Source organism: Rhinolophus sinicus, chromosome 14 (assembly GCF_057876585.1).
Source record: "Rhinolophus sinicus isolate RSI-liver-muscle chromosome 14, RSI-T2T, whole genome shotgun sequence".
NCBI lineage: Eukaryota > Metazoa > Chordata > Mammalia > Chiroptera > Rhinolophidae > Rhinolophus > Rhinolophus sinicus.
Genome location: NC_142514.1, coordinates 58,937,156 through 58,962,561, shown reverse-complemented (window position 1 = coordinate 58,962,561; position 25,406 = coordinate 58,937,156). Strand labels below are relative to the sequence as shown.

The 25,406-nt window shown below is 33.5% G+C and overlaps 1 long non-coding RNA gene across 2 annotated transcripts in view; it reads right to left on the bottom strand.

Annotated features, from left to right (window-relative positions):
* The window catches only part of LOC109453549 (uncharacterized), a 123,409-nt gene extending 101,578 nt beyond the window's left edge, over positions 1-21,831 (bottom strand). For both annotated transcript variants that reach the window (XR_002138313.3, XR_012497744.2), the window contains exon 1: positions 21,728-21,831. This is a non-coding gene — a long non-coding RNA (uncharacterized LOC109453549). The remainder of the gene's footprint in view (positions 1-21,727) is intronic.
* Between the last annotated feature and the right edge of the window lie 3,575 nt (positions 21,832-25,406).

The window sequence follows — 25,406 nt, the reverse complement described above, 5'->3', positions numbered from 1 at the left end:
ATTTTGTAACAGCATAATTGAGATATAATTCAATATACACATTTAAAGTGTCCAATTCATGTTTCTTAGTGTATTCACAGAATTATGCAATCATCACCATCATCCATTTAGAATATTTTCATCACTCCAAAACCAAACCCTACACCCTGTAGCAGTCACTTTGTACTTCTCCCCAACACTAAGTAAACATTTATTTACATTCTGTTTCTACATATTTGCCTATTCTGGACATTTCTTGTAAGTGGAACCATACAATATATAGTCTTTTGAGACAATTTTTTTCACCTAACATAAAGTTTTCAAGATTCATGTATATTGCAACGTGCATCAACATTTCATTCATTTTGACTGCCAAATAATAGTCCATTGTGTAGATGTAGTACATTGTATATGGTCATTCATCTGTGATAGACTTGGGTTTTTACTACTTTCCCAGCTATTATGAATATGCATGCTATGAACATTCATGTCTAAGTTTTTGTGTGGATATGTGTTTTCATTCTCTTGTGCACATACCTAGGAGTGAAATTTCTGGGTTACATGGTAATCATATGTTTAGCCTTATAAGGAATTTTCACATAGTTTTGCAAAGCAGCTGTGCCATTTTTTGAGCAGTGTATGGGGGCTAGAGCTTTTCCACATCCTTGAAAACACTTGTTATTATCTGCCTTTTTATTTTATCCATGCTGATGAGTATGAAGTGGTATCATATTGTGTTTTAAACTTGCATTTCCTTGAAGGTTAATGATGTTGAACATCTTTCCATATTTTTATTGACCATTAGTATACCTTCTTTGGAGAAATATCTATTCAGATGTTTTCCACTTTTAAAATTTGTTACTTGTCTTTTTATTATTGGGTTGTGATCCTTCTTTATATATTCTAGGTAATTATCACACATTTTATTTACAGATTTTTTCCCCCATTTTGTGGATTGCCACTCCACTTTTTGATGGTGTCTTTTGAACCACAAAAGATTTAAATTTTAATGAAATCCAATTTATTTATGTATTTCTTGTGTTACTTGTGTTTTGGTGTCACATTAAGAATTCATTGCCTTATACAAGGTCATAAAGTATTACACCTATGTTTTCTTTTAAGAGTTTTTTAATTTTAGCTCTTATATTTCGGTCTTTGATCTGTTTTGAGTTAATCCTTATATATAGTATGAGGTAGATACACAAATTATTTTTTTTCTACACGTGGATATGCAATTGTTCCTATACTGTTTGTTGAAAATATTTTTCTACGCAAGACATGTTTGACTTAGTGTAAAGGTAACTAGTGTAAAGACATTTTTTAACAAGCATTAGGTTAATCACTTTATCTATTTCTTGGACTTTATGCTAGGATTCACTAGGTTCTCTCTCCTCTAGCAATTGCAACCAAATTAGTTTCTATATAAATTACTAGGCCTAAATAAGATAACATTTTCTACATCATACATTATAAGTTTCTGCTTTCTTTTCTTTCTTCCTCTCTCTCTCATGTGTGTTAGAATGGGAGACATTGATATTTCGATAGATAGATAGATAGATAGATAGATAGATAGATAGATAGATAGGAAGATATATATATATATATATATATATATATATATATATATATATAATGTATATATAATATATACATTATATATTATGTATAATGTAATACATTATATATGATATGTATATATAATATATATGTAATATAATACATATAATGTAATACATTTTATAATATATCTATTGATGTTTCAATTCCAACACCTGGGATCCTCCACATTCAGAGCATTTTGCTTTTCTCTACCTAATAACTTAAGAGATTGGCTTCCTGCAAATGTGAATAACAAGCTATTTGTTTTTTGTTTTTTTTAATTGGTTCTTTTACTCTATCTTTTCTGTTTTTATTCTAGTTTCTTAAGTGCCTTCTTTCCTATTTCTTGTTATGTTTACTAAGGAACAGACAGAGAACATCTATTTTCCATGACCTCCTTAAGAAATTATTGTTCACAAAAGTTACTCAAACTGCGAAGTGCAGTTATGTGTGCAAGATTAGGAATACTGGGACTGATCTACAAGTATGAGTTATATTATTGCATCTGGCTCCATATCTATGAGCTGATTAGAATAGGTGAGGTACTTGAAATTATAAGCACCAGGTTGATTTTGAAATAGGTATATGTTTTATTGTTTTTCTCACATCATCTTTCAGTTGCTCTGGGCATCTGTGTATATATAGAAATAGTAGCAATACCAATAACTACAATGGATAAGGACGCTCCCACATTTGTGCAAATTGTTCTCTGCACTAATAATCGTGTTTAAATTTTGATCTTCAACTCTCACAGATTGGTCAATGCCTGTAGTTTTTATGGAAGCATCTTTGTGATTTCCTGGAAACTATAAAAGACTTTGCCTGGATCAGCAGCTGTTGGTTGTATGGCATATCTACCTCTAACAGCAGCTTTCGTGAATACAGAAGCAATCCCCACTGGAGATCTAAAATGCTAAATCAATTTCTGTTTTAAAATCTAAACCAAAGTAACTGACTTTTGATGTTCCTGTTAAGAATTTTTAATTTTTGTAAAGCTCCTGGGGATTCTCCTATAAAGCTACTCAAAATGTAAGTGCAATTTATTATCTGCATTATATTAAGTAAAACTCTCTATATTCATTCGCCTTAAAGAGAAAGATACCCTCTTAATAATATATTTATTCTTCATCCCTGAGCAAATATGTGCTTTGAAATAAAATTTGCCCAAAGCACAGAACAGTTTCTGCTCACTCGAAAAGGACATAGGAAATATTCAGACATTACCAATAGTGTACTATCCTATATGGGAAGAACAAACAAGGAGTGGACTCTTGACAAAATCAAAAAGAAATACATTCTTATTCTGTATTTGAAACCATGACATGGAGAAAAACACAGTAGGAACATTCTGCTAGACACATGCAACAGGTTATTTTAGCATTAAAAAAAAATCTTCTAGAAAATTAGTGAAGAATAGTTTTCTTCAATGACTTTAATGTGGTATTAAGAACACTTCTTCCATCTTCTTCAGCTACAACTGAAAGTTAGTTGCCCTTTCCATTTTACCATGCGTCAGAAGAGACCAAAATATGGTTGCATTCAAAGTATGGATGATCTTAGGCACACTGAGGACCCATGCTTGGTGATTGTGAGAGTGAGCTTTGAGGTCAGTGAAAGGCGTAGCTATTATGAATAATGGTGTTGTGAACATTCATGTCCAAGCTTTTGTTGTTTAGCAATGATATTTATAGGATATACAACCTTGGAAAATTATTTAGACAATTTCTCCACATCTTCAAAAGACGTACCATAACACATGGTTTTTAGGGTTACTTTGAATATTAATGTAAGTAATGTACATATAATATACAGCACAATGTCTAGTATTATTTTAAGCCATAGTAAAATAATATTTTTTATTATAGCTGTGTTTGGTGGCTAAAAATGCTCATAGGAAAATAATCAGATTCTTAAGGTGAAACAAAGAAGAAGCAAATACAGCTGCTTTGCATATTGAAGAACAAGAAAAAAAACACTGTTGTTTCATTTTTTTTCCCATCCTACCTGAGTTTGTGTAAGAACTATAAGACCACTATGTGATTATGTAAAAAAGAAAATGTCTGTCATATTGCAATAATGTTTGAAAAGTTCAAAAGGAAAAGGTCAAATAGTGTGCCCAACACACATGAAATGTTTTTATATCTAGTTGGTTAATTAGTTATACATTAATCTGTTGTAGCCTTCAAAAACCTTCAAATGCAAAAGGCATGATTGTACGCTTTCAGAGATTCAGTGAATGGATGATTGACTTCCTTTAACCAGATTTAAATTGTACCTAGCTTCTGCAAGTCAGGCACATGTATTGATTTAATAATTAAGTGCCATATTCTCATTCTCTCTTCTACCCAAGCATTTTCCCTCAGGCAGTGAATATAAATGTTGAAGAATTTGAGAGTCTAGACTTCAGTGGGTAGTCAAAGCTGGTAAAAGAAATGTATTGTTTGTCATGGCAAAACAAATCTAAAGGCATTTGCAGTTCTTGTAATCTTAACTTTAGCAAGACACACAATGCTCATTGGACACCTCAAATGTCACAGAGGTTTCTAAAGGATAAATATATGCTTCTTCTTTTTTTTTTTTTTTTGCTCCTAGTGCCGTAGTAATTGTTGAGACTTTTCTCATAGATATTTAGATCTTATATTCTCATTTTTTCATTTTAGATATAAAGATATTGAAACTCAGAATTTAAAGAAATCATTTTCATTGCACATACATTGGATTCAAAGATTATCCTCTAGAAAAAAATGCATGGTCATAGTAAAAGATAAAAACTTAATATACCTACACATACCCGCATAGCTATCTACATATAATGTATTTCTAAGTTTTAATTAGATTAAAATTGTAAATATATGTACAAATTTATAAATCTCAAAGGAATACATAATATACAATATTATGTTTTACACTGAACATAATATATTTATAAATGTTTATAGTATATTATCTATCTATCTATCTATCTATCTATCTATCTATCTATCTATATTCTTTCTATGTATAAGGGCATATATAGCTAAACCCTAATCGAATCTTCTTAGCAATGATTTGATTAAATATAGGTATATTTTACCCAAATGTTTCCAGACCTTCATAATTGTTTCACATTGTATGGGTGGAATTGAATACACACTTTAAAAATAAACACATACACCCAATGCAAACAGAAACCCCACCTCATTCTTATCTCTACCCAGATTTGATTGAAATCCAGTTAAAGAGGCTAGATAAAGCATAAAGAACATGCCATACTCTCCTTCATCTTCATTCCTTCCATTCATCCCTAAGTCCTCCTTGTTCAACATTACGCAGTTCATAAACAAAAGCATTTAGTTACATATCACAGAATAAAAATGTATATGTAGGGGAAGGAACTATCCACTAGCCACGTCTGGGTCTCATCAGGCTGTTCAAAATGATACATTATATGGATAAATAAAATGCATAAAACACTTATATCCATACACTGTAACCATAAATCCAAGGTGTGAATTATATCCTGGTGCCTACATGAAATGCATGATTAAGTTATTGTGACATCCTTGCCTTTTCCAAACCATCACCATTGCAATGAAGTCACTGAAAACAATCCTGATGAATTAGAAGTGAAGATTGTTTTGATACAGGAGCAAGCATAGCCAGAGATTAAAAAGTACTGGGTAATTAAGAGTATAGTCAAAAAGGAATCCTGAACTGGGGTGGCAACCCATTTTAACAGGAATTGGTCTGGATATAAGATTAAGGGATTAGGGTTCCTATCTCAGCCTAGATACTTATTAACCGTGAAACTTGAGAGAAGCCATTCAATGCTCAGCAATGGAGGGTAAAAAATAACTGCAACACACATTTCAAATAGGTAGAGACAATTGTGAATAAATAATTACACTGCTATGAAAAAAATTCTTCAAGAAAGAAAAAATTAGTTATGTAGGAATATGGCAAAGAAAACAAACTCTCTTTGGGAGTTTTCTGTGACTTCACAAAGTGCACAATTTAAAAACTGTGATTTACCAGATTGGAAACAGAATGGTGAAAACTAGTAGAAATGCATGTGAAAACATATAGCAGTGAAAGAGCATGATAAGAAAATGACTGTAAGAAGGACAGTTGGTGTGGAGGCCACTGGTTATGGTGTAGTGGAGAATATGGACTCAGAAACCAGGAAAAAATCCAAATGTTAGAGGACTTTGCTTGACATGCATTAGCCTCTGGACTCTATCTAATGGGCACACCAAGTCACACGAAAGGTCATTTAGTGGAGAAATCACATGGTTCCATTTGTAAGTCTAGGAAGATAACTTTAGCTATAGTGTGGAGAAACATTTATTGCTGTAAAATCAGGCCATTGCAGTAGCCTAGGAAAGAGAGGTGAGGCATGTAAGAGACTTGCCTAAAACACACACTGTGTGATTGGACAGTAGAAGCCAATTTCAAAAATATTCGTGGGCTGCAATCAACAAACTTTGATAGCCATCTAAGAGTTTGGAATGAGAGGTAAGGGAAAAAAAAGTCCAGAATCACATCAGATTTTTAGCTTGGAATACAGAGTTAATGGTGATGGTTTTTAAGAAAAATGCTGTAAACATGCAAAGATTATCAAATGTGTGTTTAATTTGATTTAAGTTTTGACTTCTTGAATCTTGTCACCAGTTGGAGATCTCATATAGATAATTGAACATATTATGTTTGAACTTAAGAGAATCGCCAGGTTGGGGTATAAAATTTTAGAAGCCAGCAGTTCAGAAATGGTAACTGAGCTTATGGTAGAAGGCGAGGATCTCCCAGGAAGACTCTGTAGAAAAAAATATTTAAAGGGATGAATTCAAAGGAATATCTACATTTAAAGAATAGATAAAAGATACATAGATCTAAAGCCAGTTAGGTTTAATTAATAGGAATAATCAGAGAGGCATTACAGATTTCAGGATTTAGTTGTAGACAAGAGGCCAAAAAGGAGAGGCTTTGCAGTAGTAGAGGTTGTACAGTGTTGTACAGATCAAGTCTCTTGAAGGCTACAAAGAAACTGTGTGGAAGAAACATACCCAGCAAATAATGGAGAGATAGGCAAAAAGTGCATTATACTAGAAATATTTCATTTTATTTGAAATCAACTAGTTCTTTGTATGTTGCAAGTCATATTAAACATGATCTCAGTAATGACTGAAGTGAGTCAGGCCCAGAATTCGAAGCACCATGTCAAATTTTTTTTTACAAGTATCATTGGTGTCTTTGTATGTGGCAGAGTTCTAACATTGACAAGGTAACAATGTAATTGACCTCAATTTTACTCACTATTTTTTTCTGTTTCTTTGAAAGGTATGATTACTAACCATTAATTATTAATTTACTAATGTATTTTTAACATTAGTATTGGAATATGTAGCATTCCTGTAATGTAAACAAAACAGGAATAAAATATTAGTTATAATGTCAACCACTTCCATGAAACCCTGTTTCCATGAAGGACTCAAACATCAGCACTTGTCTTTTCTTTCTGTGTAAGAGTGTTTGCCACTGTGGCAGAGGAGGTATTTTTTAAAAAAAGAAAGTTATCCACATAAAATAACTTAGAAATGTGCTCATGCATAAGAAAAGAAAGTAAGAATATGAAATTCCACAGTGTAAGAACTTCATATTTCTCTGCATTTGGTATTAAATAGTTGAACATATGATTACTATATTCATATATTCACTGCTACATATTTAGTGGAAACATATTCAAAATAACTCTTTGCATTTTAACTCTAAAATCCTGCTTTCTTAAATTTTATCACAAGTTGAAGATATTTTATTTTATGTACAAATTGGATCACAGTATGGAAAATACAACTATTATAGTATATGCTGAAGCTACCTAAATAGATAATGCATTTTTATTCCATGGCTTCCTTTTCCACTTATTTTGGAAAACAATAGGATAATTCAAGATAGTGTTTATTTTCTAATGACTATCCACATAATACCCTGAAGTCCTGTGTTGCTTCTGGAAAGGAGCCTTCAGGGTATATTGGAAACCTCCCTACCTCTGCTACTTTGGTTTTCTGGAAAGCTTTGAGGTTTTAACTTTGATCTCTCACACTGAGATTTTCTCTTCACTCCACTAGCACAGACAGAATCTCTATCCTTGATCTCAAAGGCAATCTTAAACATACTCTTGATACCAGCATCACTCGGTGGTAAAAGTTCCCCCCTTAACCATGGGATGTTTACTCTTTAGTTTATGTGCTGTCCTTTGCTCATCTAGACTCAAAAGTGGCTTATTTAAACTTTCCAACCCAGGAAGAGGTTCTCAGTCATTTAGTTCACATATTTCCTGCCTTGACTAAAGTGTTTTGAGGTTCCATTTTTGTTTCCTCAACTCTTTAAACTCTTTTATACTGAGGAAACTAGATTTTCTCTTTGTTCCATCAAGGAACAAACATTTGACCACAGGATGAACTCAACCAAAAGTGGCTTCGTGTTTAGTCAGAGCTTTAGGATCTTTTGTTATTGTTGTTGTTGTTGTTTTCCCCTGCTTCTCTCAGATATTGAATTTGTTTTGCTATCAAAACTGGTATTAGAAATCCACCTGCTATCAGTCACTTCTAACTTCCTATGCCATTAATATAATGGGTAACCTCAACTAGAGATATTTGTAATTGAGCCCAATATTTCACAGGTGGAAAAACAGGAAGGGTTTGTTTAATATAAAACATAAAGTAACAAACTGTTGGCATTTTTGGAAGAGAATGCTTCTCCAATTCCTGCCAGCCTATAGAATAATTTTCATTTTGTCATCTAATAAAATGAAAACAGGTCATGTGCAAGGGAAGTAGATATTCATTAATATACATTGGTGTCAGTCTTTCATGATAAAGTATGTGAAACATATAACTAATATTTTCATGTACTTTAACCACAACAAAGAACGTTAATAGATATTATCTGACTACTAGCTCCTCACACCAAAAATGTCTGCATTAGATGTTATCATTTTTATGCAAATTTAATAAATAAACTCAAATTTAAAAAGGTAAACCAATTTAAACCAAAGGACCCCAATTAGCAGTGATTGACTCTGGAACTCTACCTCAGGTCTTCCTTCTCACATCTTGTTTCTTTCCCCAACATCACTGCTGCCACAGTTACAATTTCATCGTTTCTCAAAATCTACCATTTTCCCACTTACTTCTTTTAAACCAATGGTTTGTTTTCACTCTATGGATTTCATACAGCATTGAATGGGTTTAATGCCAATTGCAGATGGAATTCAGACTTAAATATTTTAAATACGTCTCTAAAATAAATTAAATAGTTTACTTAGTATTTTTCCTAAGCAAGCTATAGTTCTGGACTTGAGAGGTAGTGCCGGGCCATAATTATACAAGTGTCAGTATTAAAATCCTTAAATTATTATTCCTCAAGCACTACTATTTCACTACTAACACTAGCTGTCTTGTCACATTTGCCTGCTTTCTGTAAGCTCATTTTTGAAGCCATTTCTTTCATTACCTACAGAATTTGCATTTAGATCATCTGGCTATTCCTAGAGTTGTTGGGGGTTCTTCAGGCACAAACAGTCCATTTATAGAGTCACTATTACTAATGCTTCAAACAAGAAGGTATCAATTTCTGAATTCAATTAAATTCAACTTAAAATATCTCTAAAAGATTTTGTAGGCTGTCAGATGGACACATGTCTTACTAGGGACACCACTTCATGGACAGTGTAGGTGCCTGACTACCGCACTATACACCTAAAACTGAAGCTGAATAATATTGTATGTCAGCTATAATTATATATATATATATATATATATATATATATATATATATATATATATAGTCATGGGATAGGGAGTACAGCACAGGGAATAGAGTCAATGGAATTGTAATAGCTATGTACTATGTCAGAGTGATAGTAGATTGGGGGAGGGGGGTTATCACTTTGTGAGGGGTGAATGTCTAACTATTGCATTGTTTTGTACACATGAAACCAAAAAAAAAAAGAAAAAAAATCCCTAAAAGTTATCATGACTTCCAAGGAATTAAATATAGAATGTCTACTATTAATAGCTAAATGAGTTACATTGAATCATTCATTCATTCTGAAAACATTGATTGCACTAAGTTCTTCCAGTTTCCAAAATCATCCCTGAGAAATGTATTCTTGGATATTCCATTTTTTATGGGATATCTATTAAAAGTCTATTACAAAACCAAACAAGAATACCATGATATGAATTTTTGAATATGCTTGTTTTTCATAGGAATAAGGAGGAAATATTATGAAGGCAAAATCCCCAGGTGAAATTATGCTTCTGAGATTGGCTTAATTTGGGATATCATTTATTTCATTATATATATATATATATATATATATATATATATATATATATATATTAATATATTGCTTTGTCTGAATTTGACATGGATGGGATAAAAGATGCTGAGCTAAATCCAGTGCTGGATTCTGAATATACTCCTTGCTCTAATAGACATACCGGGATGTCTCTGTTGCCCTAAGTGGTATAGTCTTCACTGACAATAAAATAATTTTAACAGATGAGTAGCTATTAACTCTGGCTATTGCTATTGTGGCAAAATGCTTGATATATATATGTGTGTGTGTGTGTATGTGTGTGTGTGTCTCCAAACCAAAAGGAACTTGGGGATCCGCTGTCATCTTTCCAAATACCATTTTACACCCCCAGCCCCCCCTTACACCTTAGACTGATCATCAACAGTCCTTGCACATACACCGGTCACTTTACACAACCAAACTGACACTACCAGCTGAATTTATACATACCCTGATAGGTTCAATATCAAGTTAGCCCCTCTTTTTGTCCCTTAGGTAGAGGCATAACTACCCATATATCTTTACAGAAAAGCAAAATTCTTCCTATATTGCGCATTTTAACAAAAGAGGGTTTAGATCAGTAACAGCATTTTTATAACTTGAAACAATGCCATTACTGTTTAATCCTTATTTAGATAAACAAACAAATTAAGCTTTACAAACTACTTTGGGGTTTAAAAACAGAACCCTTGAATTGAAGAAGCATACAGATAGAGAAGTAGTCAGTCACAGGGACGAAATATTATACGGTTACAGTTGCCAGTTAATTATACAGACAATTTTGTTTAGGAGTTTGGAAATTACTTGTGGTTTAGTAGAGATAGGTTTATAGAGGAGATGGAATTTAAGCTGGCTTGAAGACAACTGAAATAAACTACACATACACAAACAACCAGGAGGTCTGACAATTAAGTTTGTGAACTTGTTGCAACAATGTTGCTAACCTTTATTTGATATCAGAAGGATCATTCATCATGAATTTGTACCAAATGGACAAACAGTTAACCAAGTTTACTACCTGGAAGTGCTGAAAAGTCTGCATGAAAAAGTTAGATGTCCTGAACTTTTCACCAACAATTCATGGCTCTTGTATCAACAATGCACCAGCACACATGGTACTGTCTGTAACAGAGTTTTTAGCCAGTAAACAAATAACTGTATTGGAACACCCTCCCTTCTTACCTTATCTGGCCCCCAATGACTTCTTTCTTTACTCAAAGATAAAAGAATATTGAAAGGAAGACATTTTGATGACATTCAGGACATAAAGGTAATACAACGAAAGCACTGATGGCCATTGCAGAAAGAGTTCCAAAATTGCTTTAAAGTGTGGACTAGTCACTGATGCTGGTACATAGCTTCCCAAGGGGAGAACTTCAAAGGTGACCGTAGTGATATTTAGCAATGAGGTATGTAGCTCTTTTTCTAGGATGAGTTTGCAAACTTAATTGTCTGACCTTGTGTGAGTGTGTATGTGTGTGTGTGTGTGAATGAAATATATATATATATGAACTTTAGTTTCTTAATCTTTAAAATAAACCCTTGTTTCAGGGATTCATTTGGTGAATCCACGTAAAATCACCAAGCATAGTGTCTTGTAGATAGTAGGCTCACAATAGTGCTGCATGAGGATAGGTGGAACTTTCTTTCATAAAAGAGAAAGAGAAACCAAGCAAGAAAAGTAAGATAAGTAAAATAATCAAGGTAAAGAAGATAAAATAAATTCTGTATATTAAGGATGCTGGTATGATTGACATGAGGGATCAATAGAAAAGAGAAAAAAGTAGTCAGATTTTGAAATGCCCCCAGAAGACATCTGGATTTAATTTTTGAGAAATGGAAAGTGACAAAATATATTTAAACATGAACATACATTCCCAAAGCAGCATTTTGAAAGCTTAATCTTCGACAGAACACTTTCTGTTTCTTAATAATTATATATTTACAGCCCAACATATTTTTATAACTATGTATATTTAAACTTGGTCTTCAATTATACTTCTCTCCTCTCAATGATCTAATGATGCAGTGACACAGAATTATTTCAGTTAACACCAATTTATCATTAAGTTAGAGAATTAAGGACACTAGGGTAAAATACTTTATCTCAACATTTAAGGAGGCATTTCAACATCCCATAGTAACCAGTTGCTCCATTTTAAGAAATTTGTTTGGTTAAAATGTATACTCTGAGAAGACAATGATCACAACAGATTAGGCTCTCCAAAAACTTTAGAAAATTAAGCAGGATACTATTTTCCAAAACATCAGAAAGCCATTGTCCAGACTGACGGTTGCACTTGCCTAAGATGTTTAGTAAGTTAGTCAGGATAAACTTAGTAACCTCACTCCGAAGGTTAGTGTGTCCAAGTTGCCCAGAAGAAACTTGGAACTAACTACCACAAAGACTGCCTTGGGACATTAATAAATAATATGTTTCTGATGTGACAAGTGTTTATTCTTAACAATAACTTCAATGAAGGAGAGAGAGAGAGAGAGAGAGAGAGAGAGAGAGAGAGAGAGAGAGAGAGAGAGCATGCACAGGGGGCTTGGGGTGGGGGAGACGGGGTGGTAATATGGTTAGTCTTTAGAGCACTATACCAGCAACATTGCTGGTATTTCTGATTAAAGAAATATATATTATAATAAAATAGCAAACATGACTACTGGTGCCTGTCTTAGTCCTTGAAAGAGTTCAAGTCTTTGGCGCCGTCACATGCTTAGTTACTTTGCAAAAACTCTAATGAAGAAAGTGAGAAAGATGTGTTAATATTTAATAAGCCTACTGATCGATTGCTGTGCCTCCTAAAATGTTCATCTCTTTGACTGGTGGGAAATGAACTTCATTAGGATTTCTCTGCCACCTTACAGCTCCTTGTTAATATTTCCCCTTTTGGGGCCCTGAGAAAAAATGCATAGCTTCTTTCCATGAATCTCTGCCAACCATACTCTCCTGCACTATTTTCCATATTCATTTGCTCAGAAAAGTGGATGTAAATCTCATTTTGCAAGGAAAATATTATCAGTTCTTTGTGATCTGAAGTAAAATTCATAAAATGGTGTTTTTATGATTCATAGAAATAACCAGTAGATTGATTTAATATATGAAAGCTAGTACTATATTTAGTTTCAAGCTATGAATATCAAAAATATTGAGCACACTTTTTCATATTTTAGCTTCATTTTACATGTTTTATTTGAAGAAGAAAAAAAAGTGTAGAACCTTGAGAAAAGGGAAACTACCAGGAAAATATTTGTCTATATGAAATAATTATTATAAAATTTCATTTATTTAAAAGACTTCAAATGGAGCAGAAAAAGAAATAGAGAGCAACACTTGTATAATGCTAGTAGTGAAAGAAAAATAAAAATGCTGATTAATAAAATAATTATCTTTGTGACACATTAAGATTTGTTTTGGTATACAGTTTTTCAATTAATATAATATATGTGTGTATAAATGATTCACATTGAAGCTAAACTTAATGGTGGAAAAAAATGTGTTGATAATTCACTATGTGCCCAAAACTTTTTAAATGTTTGGCACGTGTTATCTCATTTAATCCTCATAAGCAAGCAATGAGATATATATATATCATATACTACTATTAGTCCTATTTTAAGAATGAGTCAAATGTATCTCCCTCTTCTGAAAAATTACCTGTTTTTAGAGAAAGCATAAGAAAACACCCAAAGAGAAACTAAATAAAGAGCAAGGGAAAGGTTTTAGGATCAGCCAAAATGAAAGCCAGGCTTCATTTTGATTATTTCAATCTGAATGAGACTGTAATTCAGGAGACCAAGAAACAGAGAACAGCCAAAAGTTCTACTTGTGTCTTTATTCCCTTTATAAAACCATATTATTAATATTCAGTTATTAAAGATACCATTTCTTCTCTAGTCCTCTGCTCATGGTAGAATTTCCTTGGTTTCCAAGCATTTAAGAACGAAAGGTGATATAAATGAATTTCCATCACAACCCACAGGCTGCTGGCTACATAATTTGCAAGACCCAGTACAAAATAAAAACCCAAGGCTCTTTTTTTTATAAATTATTAAAAATCTGAAAATATTTACAGGATACCATCAAGCCAGATTCAGAGTCCTGTAACTGTATAACCTGTACATCTATGGAAATCTCCCTACCCACCGCCAAATTCTGAGTGTTTAGTCTGTGAACTCTTCCAAGGGGGATGGTTTTTGATCATTTATATTATTTACCTTTGACTAAAATTATGGATGTTGGTCACATACAAATTTAGCTCTCTTCCCTTACTTGAGACAGATTTAATTTTGACATTCAATGATAACTTTCTTACTTCATTCAGGATACTGAAGGAAAATTACCCTATGTTTTCTGGAAAAAAAGGTATATATATATATATATATATATATATATATATATATATATATATATATATATATATAATCTCACAACCCTGTTATTTCTCGACAGTTTTCAAAGAGAGAAGCTTTGAACAAGACAAATTTCTGGGAATAGGGTATACCTATCTTTGTGCAGTTACCTAACAGCAAATAAAAGATAATCATAGTTGGTCTATTCTGTTTTTTAAATAAAAAGGACTAAACATAAGTTACGGTTATTTCAGAGGGTATCCCACATCTGGAGTCTATTTCCTATATTGAGGATGGGGGTGGAGGAGCAAAGATGAAAGAAAATGACAGCAAACATTTTTTCCTATACCTCACTCACAGTTTTTGCTGCCTCCAATTTTACTATCTCACCATTTTCCAAGTAGAATTGGCAAGATTGAAACTAGGTCATCCTGACAGGTAAAATATTGAACATGAGCAAATGCAAGGGTTATCTTGCAACCATATTGGTACCTAGAACAAGACCTCTCACATAGAAACTAGTCAATAATACTTATGGAGGTAATGATTGTATTGATAATATATTTACCAAACAAAAAGTGATATGAAGATGTTATTGTAAGTCACAATATAGAGAGGGGGACTCAGGATAGGAAAATTTCGATTATTCTTGAGCAGTAGCACTCATTATTAAATCAGCTTTAATAGCAACAGCTAAAAGCTAAGCTTGTCATCTTACTGGATACATCAGAGTTGCCCCTTATGACCACAGATACTCTGCATTTATACCTCCAAGGAACATTATTCACAGACTTTTAATGTACCTTGCTCCACCTAGAGTTGTGTTCCCAGCAATGCTCTATAAAATATTACTGATACAACTCTGTTGACTATTGAATAATAATTCATTAGCATTTTTAAAAAGTACTTATGGAAGTTATGATTATATGCTAAGAAAAAGGGATGAAAGAGAGATTGTTGGGTGAAAAGGATGACACTGATAAATTTATGAAGAAATACCTACAAAAATCAGGACAATAAAAGAGTATCTTTTACTTTGACCATTATTTGGAAAAGAAATATTAAATTAAACCACTGAAAGCATGATTAAATTATAGATGCACTTAATAAAATATATGTGGGAAAACTTTTCATATTGCTTCAATCCTGTCTTGAGTTGTGTTCCTGAGATTTAATTTGTAAGAATTAAGCATTTCTCCTATCTTAACCTTCCCATTCTCCATGAATAATTTTTTGGTACAATCCCATGTTTTCTGATTATATAAAGACTTAACTTAGTCCTGCCCTTTATTGAATGTTGAATATTTAAGTGCAGCTTTTATTTCAACTGCAAGCTTTTGCTTGTAGCTAGAGTTTTTCATTTTGAAAAGGATATATCTCTTCCCAAATGGCTTATATTTATCTTTAAAAGCAATTTATAAGGAAAATAAATCTGTCATAATCAGGTCACCCAGACATAGTGCTAAAAGCATTCTAATATCTGATAAAGTGTGTGAAATAAGAAATGATGCTAATTTTGCTTTTAAAATTCATGATGTTATAAAACGGTCTTATATAAAAATTTATATTTTATTGTTGGCTGATCCACACATCTTAGGGAAAGAATAACCTGGACTGAGGTAGAATCAGTATAGGCATTATTTTATAATATTTTAACATAGTTTTTTCTGAAGTTTAATAATTTTCCCATTGATTAAACATGTCTATTTGAATTAGGCATATCTTATGTATTGGCAAGTATCGTAGATGAATCTTTGTGGGTTCTAAGATATATTTGGGGTTTCAGATTTCGTTATCCAGGCTTATTTCATTATAATATAATAAAATGCAACTAATGGTAACATTGACATGAGACTGAAATAATCAAACCTCCAGTTATTTTTGAGGAATTGGTTAATTACAGGCTGATTCTGACTAAGCTCGTGTTCGTGGGTGTTTAATTTTTTCAAGAAGTTTATGCATTACACATAGCATTTGTGTATATTCTTAAAAACAATTCAGTATGAAAAATAACAAAAAATTTTTTTTCTATCATACCTTGCTTTGTCTTCTCCAAGGATTGTTCAGTGCTACAAATAAATTATATCCATTAGGTGAATTTGGTTATGTTGATACTAATTGGGCCACAATTAGCACTTTTTGTCTATAATATTAATATTACATAAATCAAATAGTAATTTTAAGCCATAAGTGGCTACTTGGAGAACACATCATTTTGCTATTAACTTATTATAAACTGACAAGGAAGTTTTCATTACCTAAGGCAAAAATTATAAGTAATTTCAAGAGTCTTTTAACTTAAAGGGTAATGGGAATCTTTTGAGATACTTCTGACAAGGAGCATGTTCTCCCAGTGAGGGTCAGAGTTCAATTCCTGAAATCATCCATCACATTTGGACTGGCATGGCCTGAGTAGCTGTAAAAACTGAACTGGAGATAGAACAACCTTGATGACCTCTTAAATCACTTTCACACACACAATTCAGGAAAAACACAAATGCATTCACAAATACCTGATACAAATAACTATACTTTCAAAAGGGTATTAGTGATTAGGAAAAGCAAGTTTTAAGATGACCTGGAGGTCAAAGAATTGTATACATTTAACATTTTCTTTAAAAAGCTTATTTTAATTATATAAACAAAAAACATAATTTCATACTATTATTTCAGTTATAATTAATCAGTTGAAAATATTTATTGATGTCCTTTTACAGGTTAACAATTTTGAGAGTCGTGATAGGTGCAAAAAGTGTTTAGGTAAAGGCCCCTACCTATATAGTTGGTCAGCGAAAATGTATCTGTTTAGCACTAAGAGTTCCTAAAGAACCTATAACCTAATGGTACTTGTAAACTAAATCAGGAATTTCATGTTAACTTTAAGTGGTTCAAACAGCACTGTTTAACCACATTTTTAAAAATCTTTTTCTTACAATGTGGCCTTCATGTTAAAGAATATAGGTGAGGCAACTTTCCCTTGAAGTGCCTTAATACCACCTACTTAGCCTGTTTAATTTCTGAAATACATTGTACATTTCTCTATAATTCTTCATTTCCCCAATTAAAATGTGGACTCCATTACAACAGGAAACAGTGTTGTCTCCACAGCTGATGTCCAGTGACAGACTGTCACGCGGGGTGGCATGTGGGGTCTCTGGTCCTGCTCCCCACATAAGAATGTAGGACATGGAGAGGCCAAAAAGGAACACCCACAGAGCCATAGATGGGGGTGTCATACCACTACATTCTCGCTGGCGGCTGAGTTGGAGACACAGGGAGCCTAGCCACACTATCTGCAAACTGCTGTCCACTTCTCTCTGCCAACCAACCTCATTTGCTAGCTGCAATCCACCGTGCTAACTGCAATCCGCGCTTGCTAGCTCTGCCTCCATCTTCTTGCTAGCCCCCATTTTTCTGCTAGCGTATCCACAGCAGTTATATTAGTGGCCAATGGCTCACTGGTTACAGCTGACAACCAACTATCCACAGTTGATGGCCATCCAATCACAGTTGATGGCCATTTACTACCTGAGCCAGCACCTTTCCACATGTGGCCGAGAGCCTGGAAACTGCACTCCTGGCTCTGTCCCCACAGGCATATTGTAAGTTCTCATTAACTATTTGCTAAATTAATTAATTAAATAACTACCATCACCCTCACCCCATCACCCAAAATCCTAGGCCTGAGAGAAGCCTTCACATAAGTGAAAACAATTGATGTGCAAAACAGCATTCCTCTCAGAAGTAATACATATACTTTTCAGATAAGAGTCAATCTACATCTTCCCTACATAAGAAATGGGTGTAGGACTATATAATCTATTTATAAGCCAAGAAAATTTACTTGGGGGCTGCTTTTCTCTACGTTTATGAAATTAAACCTATTTTGGGTCTACAATTCATCTTCAGTATGAGGGAAAGATTAGATGGAGCTTCCCATGGATAGGAACTGACTGTCACTCATTCCATATTCATGAGTTCTATCACGATGCTGGGGCATTGTAGGAGTTTAACATGTTTTACTAAAATTAGTTCAACCAAAGTACAAACTCCTTTACTCCTTACCGAACTTTTGATTCACAAATTGTCTTTTAAAGTTGGTGGTTGAAGAGAATGTAAACAAAGGGATAATTGTATTCCTTAAAATTCCCTTACAAACAGCCTCATGAGAAACTTCAAATATATCCATAAAGAAAGTAGGATGCAAGTTTTTCAATGAACTCTAAATCTGAGTCTTAAAATATATTATATATGAAGAGATTTCATTATATAGGCTTTTCTTGAACCTCTCTTCTTTAATTAGTTACTAGACTAGGAAAAGTTCCATTTAAATCAGTGTTACAATCAAAATTTCTATATGATAGCAATACTTCTGGAGAAGTAAAAGCAACAATGATAGTGGCTCAATATTAGTTACAATGTTTTCTAAATTCACCTTGATTTTTTATCAAAAATATTTTAATTTCCTAACGTGAGAAAATTAGAAAATTAAATTATGGAATTGACCTCTCTTTTCTCTAAAATACAATGTTCATAGGTTGACCTAAACAAAATCTGCTTAATAATAATAAATATATATATATATATATATATAAAACAAAAATTTTAGTTGGTATACTTACCTGTCCAGAACTTCAATTATTTTTAAAAATTCACACTTTAAAATTTGGAGAAAAATATAAAGATTCATTTAAGAGAAAACCTCAGTAGTTTTCTTATACGACATTCATGTATTTTAAAATTTAGAATGATTTCAAGCATCAACATATTCTATGTAAAAATCAACAGTTGCAAATATTCTTACTAAAATTTCTTCGTTTGGGGATCTTACGAAATAAAAAAACTTTGTTTTCAGTTCTGAGGCCCAGGTTTCATTCAGCTGTAAGGTTATGGCACCCCCTAGCCCCGCTTAACAGAATAGCAGTCAATTCTAGAGCTTTAAAGAATATGTGTATAACCCAGGGGCGTTTTCTCAATTGAGGGATGCGTTTCATTTTATTTGGTAGTAATTGTTTTATTTATTATTGTTTAACACTTCTGGTATATAATATGTTCTGACTCTGAATTATACCAATTGCTGGTGAAGTACAAGAAGCTGATTTATCCTAAAGATCACATAGAACATAAACATATCAAACAGATTTCCACTAGTCCTCAAAATCCACCCACCCCCTATTCATAAAAAAGCCTCATGTTTGGAGTGCAAGTATGAAATATACGATATAACTACGATAGTTATTGGCAAATCTTATGCTAATAGGCAACAGCTCTTTGGGGGGAAAAAAGTACAACACTGAAAAATATATCTGAATCTGACACATGCGGCCACCTCAGATAAGATCTTTACCATTATTATTTTATTCATATAGCATATATTAAGGAAAGAGTTGAAAAATGAAGAATTCTGTGTGCTTGTAATAAATTTAAGCTGTTTTGCTTGTCCTGTCTTTGAATCTTCATGGTTTCCTTATGAAACTACAATGACGATTCCAGCATATCATAATAGTGCTGCTTGCATAGCACCTGTCAGTAGGAATTCAGAAATATAAACTTTAAAGGCTTTGATGGGAATGTAAATGGAATACCAATTTGCCAATGCAGCATTCAACCCTGTACTATCTGTGGCGTCCACAGGATTTCGATTAGTCTGACATTTTTTGCAGACTTCAGGAAAAGAACTATTGTAAAACTTGGAAGCAAACAAAAGGCACATTTTCTCACCTCACTTGGCCCATTTTAGATTTATTCCCCTCTTTGCTCCAAGTATCCTTGAAAGTCATCATTCTTTATTCTGAGATAGTATAAATCTAGATACTGTAAATTACTTTGTCAATGTACATTAAATTTAATTTAGTCTGACCACCACTAATATTCAAAGACCAGCAAATTGATTGTGTTTCTAAAAGGTGATCACATTTATACTGCCAGTTAATGAACTCCATTCTTGTACATTGTTCCTAATGCACACTATTTTAGATCACTTAGTCTACTGCACTCTAATTGAATTTATCATTTGAAACCTTGACGTGATGCTAATGGTCCAAAAATAGCAGAGGCTTTCCAAAGTAGTCCTGTCTGCGAAATGCCATTTATTGATGTTTTCCTGCAACAAACACTTGTCTTTCTTGTCTCTTTGTCAGGGCCAGTTGTCAGTTATTGAGGTACAATTAAAAAGAAAACTTGCGTTTAGAAAAATATATCATTGACCTCTGCAAATTGACTGGCAACATCAAAATATGAAAGTGAAGTTTAGGAAGATTTAATGGGATATATGCAAATTCTCTAAACACAGGCCTGAAACTGTCATATGGCTGCTGTTATTTTAAGATATGCACGATCTCATCTTTCTGTTCTACCCCTTTTATTTTCACTAAATGGAGGCAGCATGTTTGCAAGACTAGTCTGACTTAAGAGAAATGGCAATAGCATTTGCTGGGTTCCACTGTGAAGGATCATTACCAGTGCCAGTTGGATTCATAAGCCAGCAGTAGAGAAAGAAAAAAAAAAAAATGAAACTGATGTAAGATGACATTAAAACAGGAAAAGGGAGTAAAGAAAAGACATAATTTCTGTAGGTTTACATAATCAAGACAGCATTGTAGAAATTAAAAATGAGCAGAGAATAGTATCTGATTATGCTTTAATTTTTTTTAACAAAAGAAGAACCTAATTTAGTGTTGCATTGTAGTTCAAAAATAGCTTCGCATAATTCATAAGGTGTTGTACTTGAGGAGCACTAAAGCTCCTCATTATGATAATGCCTTTTGATAACTTTTATTGAACATAAGCATTCCCATGATTAAATCTCTTAATAGGCAGCTTTCTTCAGTACTGGTTGCCATAATTTCAAAGCTATGCTATCCATACACATTTCTGTGCTGAAACAAGGTTATCTAACATTGCTAGCCAGAAGTCTAATGAGAGAATAATGTATGGAGAAATAATCAAATTACAATAAGATTTCCAATGGAAAAGTACCATTTATACAAAGTTTTGAGCACAGAAATAAGAAATCTTCATCGTGGATTATACTCATATAACCCACATGAAATAGAAAATTAAGGATATTTTTTCAAGTTACCCAACTGTTCCAATTGCTCTTTCTTTTAGATGTCCTCTTAAATTCAGCTTCCTAGGACAAATTAGCTAAGTACACTGTTATCTACAACACCTCCTCCTTCATCTGCTATATGAATTTTGATAGAGTCCTAATATGCAGGTAATTAAAATGCATTGATGATCAGGAATGTGTCAAAGTCCAGGAACTATTCATTTACACATAAGATACCTTCAGTATATTCAGATTCTTTCCTCTAACACAAATCTATGTAAGGAATTCTGAAAGGTCTAAGTTTTGACTCGCAAGCTCACAAATGTGTCTGCCATAATTTTGTAGGTAGCAGCAGAAAATACAAGACTTCTGGGTCAGAGACATAGGATTTTATTACTCACAGCACAGAAAGCAGTAAGAGTTTCATGTTCACATCAGTTGTCCTGTGGCTCAAATCCTACAGGATGACTTGAAGTGTCCCAGAGGATGCTTTGCATACAGTAGGTGTGCATCACAACTGAACTCTGAATTTAGGAAACTGCAATTTGCTGTAATGGATTGTAAACAAATCTGCCTGGACTTTGCCTGGAGGGGAACACTGTCATTATCACAGTGGGCAGCACACACCTGCCCTTTGCTCTGAGGGACACACTATTTCTACTTTCTAAGGCTGCTTGCTATGCAAACATCCATTAAAAGATAACCTGGAATAAACAGAATCAGAGCTGCTGCTTGCACATAAATACAATAGACCCAGGAAGAATTGTTTCCCCTGAACTCTCATAGAACACATTTTCTGCTCAATGTATATTTAAGAAAGATTATTGATGATGATTGATTGAATAATTGATTGATGGTGGAAATGATGCTAAAATTGAATGATCCAGTCAATTTTTTAGAGGTTTTTCCCTCATGATGCCAACCACGAGAATTTTTAGAAATCTAAAGATTTTTAAATGGTTAGTGTTACGTAGAACACAGAACTATACAACCCACAGAATCTCATGTTTTAATTCATGTTTTGGGGTATGATGTAAAGTCTTTGTCCAAGAACCTGACTTGGTAAAACATATGCACATTTAAAAACAGAAGAATTTTGTTTAGAAAACGCCCTTGAGAAAAGAAGAAATAGAAATTTAGAACAAAGAGGAAAATGGAATTAAAAGAAAATTTAAGCCAAAAGTCATGTTGTTTCTTTGGCAGTCAATAGATAGAAATCTTGATTTGCACTGTGGAAACAGAGACGTAATGCTCAAAGTACTTCACTGATAGAACTGTCTAGAGTACACTTTGCTGGTATATATAGGTAGCTTGAAGTGTTCATTGTTTAAAATCATGCTACAAGGGACTCCTATAAATAAAAACAACAACAACATTACAATCAAGATTTTTTAAAATCACATTAGAAATAAACAAACAACTGGATATAGAAAATAAGTTTCCTCCTTAGAAGTAGTTTGTATCAACTGAATTATCTTATCTATCAAATGAAACATAATAGGGAATACCTTTTTATAGATAGCTTTAAATGTACCTTCATATTTAAGGTAAATATGAAAAGACTATCAACATACTTTGCAGATATTGTGAATCTTATTTTGTACAATAAAATAAACAAAGCTCTGCTAAAGTCTGAACTGAAAAAAAGGTGAGTTATTTTAGAGAAAAAAGGAATCATTTGAGATGTAAATATCTAACAAAGCAAAACAGCAAAGGGAATTTAAAAGGCGTTTGAGGAAGAATTGAACAGTTTCTGGTTGTTGAGGTAATTAATTGTTTTTCAAGATCATTAATGTTTTTTTCTTGCACACTACTAATTTTCCTTCAGATTACAGTGGTCATTTAGCAGAACAAGAGGGGAAAAAAGTCTGAAAGCTGGTGTTCATGTACCTAGTGCCAAGGAGGCACCAACAATTTTAACATTCAGTGCTAAGTTCTTTTCTCCTGGCACGTGTCTTCCTACCCCGAAATTCTCTTGCATGCCAGTAAGCTACAACGGTAAAAACTGCATCCATTTGACTGTAATCCATTAATTACAGTCAAAATCAATGTAAAACAGTTTCATCAGTATTTTGAATATGTCCGACTATCTCCATACTACTTCCTGTAAGAATTGGTGTTCTTTTAGGGATCCGATTTTGCATGAAACAATTTGTTCCTATTGTACTGCAAAAAGATTTATTTTGATTGTGTGCCCCACAGAGGCAATTTCTAAGGGATAGATACATTAAGGATGAAATGCTGTGCTTGAAGTACTCTCACAAAACAGAAATGCCAAAAGCTAAGGTGATGGCATAAACAGCTGTAATACCAGTTCTGGCCCCGCACATGGTCATCCTGACCTCCTTAGTTTCCTAATTGCTTTAGTTTTTCATGTGTAGAAGTTTTATTTGCATGGGTACTGAATAACTTAAAACACCCTGACTTCTGTAAGGACCCTTAGAGAGAAGTGGAACTCAAGAGTACAACATCGTATGGATTTAGAAATGATAATGACTAAATCTGACTGATTGACCACTGGAGTTTCTGGCAGGCTAATCTAGTTACCATAGCATTCAAATGCTTTCTTTATCCAGTATGAGGACAAAGCACATTTGCAATGTGATTGGTGAAGAGTTCAACTACTCTAAAAATCAAACCATCAAATAATAAAGCTGGTGAAATTATATAGAACCATGGTTCTGTATACATATGAAAGAAAGATAATGTAGGAGAAAGCATAGAAGCTTTGAAGTTAGAAGTCTGAGTTTGAAATGTCCCTCACTGAAGCGTATTCAATTGCCTTATCTAACAGCAGTTTTCTGAATAACCCCTCCTTGGTCTCACCAAGAGCTGGCATACCGCTAAGTCCTAGTAAGAACAAGACACATGGTAGAAACAGGACACGGGGCATGGATGTGAGTGCTCTGCTCATTAATAAGATTTATTTGCATTTAGCTTATCTGTCTCTTTTCTTTCTTTTTGTCTCACATTTCCATTTCAAATTCTTGAGAGAGAAACTGAATGTTCCCAATTATTTTTACGTACCTGGCCTACCATCTCTGGTCAAGCTGTGTCAATGAAGGCACCACCTTAGAGTGTGTCTGGGGAAAGAGGAAGCCCTCTAGTGGTAACAAACATGACCCTGTGAACCTGATACCTAAGGACTAAATGGTGAGCAGGTAGAACAATCAATATACTTTAAAACTGTATCTTTGGAAGTATGGTAAGGATCTGATATAATTTGTCTGGACCAGGTAGCGCTCAGCAACTGGTAACTATGTTATAACATCATGCTTAAAGAGGTAATCATGGATGGGTGTGATTTAAGAAGTTCCCCAAATGGTATTTGTTTCCCTAAATAACATGGCACCTCAAATTATCCTTATCCTTCCTACTTTTAAAAAGTGTTTCTAGAACAGGCGGTCATTTTAATATGAAGTCAGCTGCTGATTCCATTTCCTACTTTGTTCCCAGATTGATATTTATAAAAGACGTATACGAACACTATCCAGATTAAAACCCTTTACTGGTCCCCTATTTCCCTCCAGATAAAATTCCAGCTTCTTAGAATGTACCTTCATGTTGGTCATGTTTGGCTTCAATGTCTTCGGCGATGCCCTTCTCCTACCAACTTCAAATGCTATGTTTCAGTGATGCCATTCATTTTTCCCCCTTGCTAGATTCTGTAGTTACTGAGGTCCAAACACCACACTAAACAAAAAAATATTTTATAACTAAAATTCAATGATATTCTTTCTGGCAGGAATTGTACCTGGTTTTTATATTGTGTGTGTAATAGCTACCATTATTAAGAATAAAATATCTGTGAGATGCACTATATACCTCTTCTAATCTAACTTTCACAACAGCCTCATGAAGAACATGTTATCATACTAATTTTACAGCTAAGGAAAGAGGCTCGAGTAGGTTAGAAAATTTGCCCAACTTCAGACAGCTAGCAAAAAAACAGAGCCAGACAGGTCCATCTGACTTTAAAATCTGTGTCCTGTTCCATAAGACCCTCTCTGGTCTCCATACTAATGAAGACTCTGAGGGCCACTTGTACTAGTAGAAACAAGTTGATCATCGCTAAATCAT